General features: G+C 33.2%; 1 pseudogene; it reads left to right on the top strand.

Moving 5' to 3' along the window:
- The first annotated feature begins 3,425 nt into the window (after positions 1-3,425).
- LOC120595249 (uncharacterized) lies at positions 3,426-3,544 on the top strand (annotated as a pseudogene).
- The last annotated feature ends 284 nt before the right edge of the window (positions 3,545-3,828 follow it).

Raw genomic sequence — 3,828 nt, 5'->3', positions numbered from 1 at the left:
GGATGTGGAAAAAAAGGATTTCTCTAATACTGATTTATAAAGCAATTAAAATAGTAAATCACTTTATTTTGTATGTTACATTATCAGTATAAGTAGAATGTTTTTAAATGTCTCAAATTAATTACAACTTTTTCTCTACTTTCTTGATACCCTCCCAATTCCCACAATATAATTTACAATCTTTTCTTTTATAATTAGTGAACAGAGGGAATTTTATTCTTAGAATAAATTTCTCCTTTGAATAAATTAAAATCTAGAAATTTATCAATTATGCATTTAAAAATGCAGCTACAATCATTGCATTGGATGAGATAGAAATTATGAAAAATTTGTTATGCTTTGTATGTGCAATTACAAATTCTTTTCTTAAGCCTCTGAAATTAAAAAAATATATTCTATGCATCATTAATGTATTTATGTAAAGAAAAGATAAACAAAGTAAAGAAACTTTCTAGGCAACACTCCCCCAAAGCAATACAAAACAGACATAACAATTATTCATTAAAGCATTAGCTTCTTGTTAGAGGCAGTGTTGATTAATGGAACTATTGTTTGAATCTCACTTGATAATACTGCATTTAAGGGCAAGATATGTTAGGTCTCTGCCTCAGTCTTCTTAAACATAAATCATGTTTATAATGTTTCCGAAAAGCTTTAAAGAATGTAGCACTTTGTGTAGGTTTTCTAGAAGAGAACTGTAATTAATTAAAGTAGGAATCATGCCATTATACAATAACTCTTGTTATAATTTTTTTCACTTCCATATATTCTGTGCATTGTTTAATCCACTTTATAAGCTTTGAACAGTATGGAATAGAAAGGGAAAAAAGTACAGCTTACTAATTATTTACTATACCATAGATTAATTCCTTCTATTACTATTAACACCACTGGAAGCACATCAGTTAGTTAGAGAAGAGAGCAAGTATTCTCCATTTTTCCTCTTTACTTTTCCATGGACCAGCAAGAATGAGGAAGCATGAGGAATATTATACACTGCTTCCCCAGGAGGAAAGCAGAATCTGTGGCTTCATTCCAAATGAGACACCTTACTGGTAGCCTCTGCTGGCCTTGTTTTCAACTCACTGAGTTAAGAATGTTTGGCTCTGATGAAAATATGCAACAGCTACTGCATGTTAACTCCGTGCAGACATTATTTTATCTACTGTATACACTCTTATTTGCCCATCATATACACCCCATAAAGTAGGCATTATTATTGGTTTCATTTTAATTTCACTTTACAGATGAGGGAAATGAGTTATGGAGAGGTCATGTTACCTTTCTAATGTCAAAAAAGTAGTAGGTGATGGCATGAAGAATCCAGAGTCTAGGAACTTAGCTATGTGGTATACCTCTGGAATGATCTTACCTTCACAAAAGTACAGAAAGGCATCATTGTTCACTGACCCCATTAAACAATTGCCTTAACTTTGCATTGTATTTCATTCAATTCTTTAAAGCTTGTCTAAAGATATTAATGACAATGGTGGGGCAGTTTTATGAACATCATATCTATCACCTCTACAGTTCATTCACTTCCAGCTTTCTGCTTCCTGCCTTTCAAATGAAGCAATAATAGTAGAACTTCCACAGACTTTTACATATATAGTGGAAGATTAAAAAAAAAAAAAAAGCCATTAGATCCTCTTGATTGTATTGAACTCAGGAAAGGAAAAGCAGGAAATCAGTCGTAGGGTAGTTTTAACCTCATATTAAGTAAAAAATATCAAGTTTGTATCCTGATATTCCCACTTTTCATACCACTACCTGGGATTACATTTTCCTAGGATAGCGGTAACATTAAGACCATAAGCAAAGTCATATTTAAAGTGGCAGACACAGAGACAGGAAGGCAGAAATAGAACCCAGCAGGTCTGACCTTTCATACTCCTTCAGCCATAGAAACATTCCAGAGAACATTCCAGAGAAAGATAAAAAGTCCACTATCTATAAATCATTATTCTTCTTATAATCTAAATTTATAAGTCTTTGAGGTTCTACAAATGATTTGAATTGAGGTCATTAGTTATCATTTTTTAAATTAAAATTAAAGATGAACTAAGATAGCCAAAATTTCCTAGCTAAGCTAAAGTTAAACAAAGGGAAAATAATTTTTAATGACTCAATCTCCTGCTCGATCCATTTGTCTTAACCCTGGGGAAGAACCATGACCTAGAAAACCAGAATCAAATCATGAAATTAGTTGAAAGAAAGAAGAAAGAGTACCTCTTTCAATTATGGATAATTTTTCATATTCATTTTAAATCAACAACTTGAGATATTCTAAAATAGAAACTATAAAAATCTATAAATTTATGATCTAAATATAGTTTTTATCATACTATAGATGAAAAGGACTGTTGGAAGTGTAAATGATTTTATCTTCTGCATCATAATATGCTCAAAAAATAATCTGAGTGTATGTGTGAGAAAAAAAAGCTGAACTGTTAACTAGGACAATATGAAGAACAAAAAGAAATGACAGTGGCTGAGTGGTGTAGGCTATCCATGTAGCCATGCACATTTTAATCCATGATGAAGTTTACTTTCACCCCATTGCAAACCCAACATTTTCTCTAATATAATAGTTCTCTGAATTATGGCTGTTTTTAGCTGCTTGCCTGTGTAGTCCTACCAAGGTTAAAGCTTGTATAAAGCCACTCATAGGTGAACCCATAGGTGAACCAAGTCAGATTCAATTTATCTCTTTTTCTAGAAAGTCATCAAGTGTCTTCCCAAACAATGGAAAGAGAATAAAAGTTAATATATGCATTTTGATTTTTAGGATTAAACAGAAGTATACAAGTAACTCATTTTATTTGAAGGATGATAGATTCCAACTACAGAGGTTTTCATTACAAAAATAATAAATAATGTAATAGTTACAGAGAAATGTCCTAGTCCAGATATTCATGAACTCATAGTTTGCTGGAACTGTATGGGACTCCAGGGACCATATACTGTCAACTCTAATTTTATGGATGAGCCAATAAGAGACTGAGAAAGTGAAAGAATATATGTAGGGTCAGAAACTTGACAGGAACTAAAATGAAAATTTCCTAATAACAAAGCTATCCTGCTGTCATCACATTATCTTCTTTAATTCACTTCTTCAGGAGCATCATTACTGTAATACCTTGGTCTCAGCTCTTGGAAACTACTTTGCTAAACTCTTCAAAAGTTCCCAGCAAGAAGGAACAGGTTTGAAGTACTCTTACATGTCCAAGTCAATGTAATAGTAAAAATACTCATATGTGTTTGTGTGTGTATGTATAGATAAATCCTGGTAATCAAATCAATATTCTAATGATATAGAACTAGAAAGACAACTTACTGGAACAGAATGAAGAATCCAAAAATAATTTCAATACATCAAAATTACATCTAAACTACAAAACAACCGTCATTAAAAACAGCCTATAGTCTACAGCCATGCTACCCTGAACAAACCGAATCCAGTCTGATCTCAGAAGATAAGCAGAGTCGGGCCTGGTTAGTACTTGGACAGGAGACCACCTAAGAAGACGAGGTGCTGTAGGCATAAAACATAAGAAAAATAAGGGATTGTAAACTGACAAGTTCCTTGCAATCTGTGAGATCAACTATGGGTTGCCTTGCCTAAAAAATAAAAAAAGTAAAAAGAAAACTGCCTGAAGTCTAACTAGCAGAGTCCACTAACCAAAGATATACAGAAGAAGCCACACTGAGACTGGTAGGAGGGGCAGAAACACTGAACAGAATGGTCTCACACCCACATGTGGCAGTTAAAAATCAGAAGAAATATCTTGGCTGCAGAGGTTTCCCCTGAGGAGCTAGGGGTCTAAG

This window comes from Pteropus medius, unplaced genomic scaffold (genome assembly GCF_902729225.1).
Source record: "Pteropus medius unplaced genomic scaffold, Ma_sr-lr_union100, whole genome shotgun sequence".
Classification (NCBI taxonomy): domain Eukaryota; kingdom Metazoa; phylum Chordata; class Mammalia; order Chiroptera; family Pteropodidae; genus Pteropus; species Pteropus medius.
This window is presented reverse-complemented; position numbering and strand designations above follow the sequence as displayed.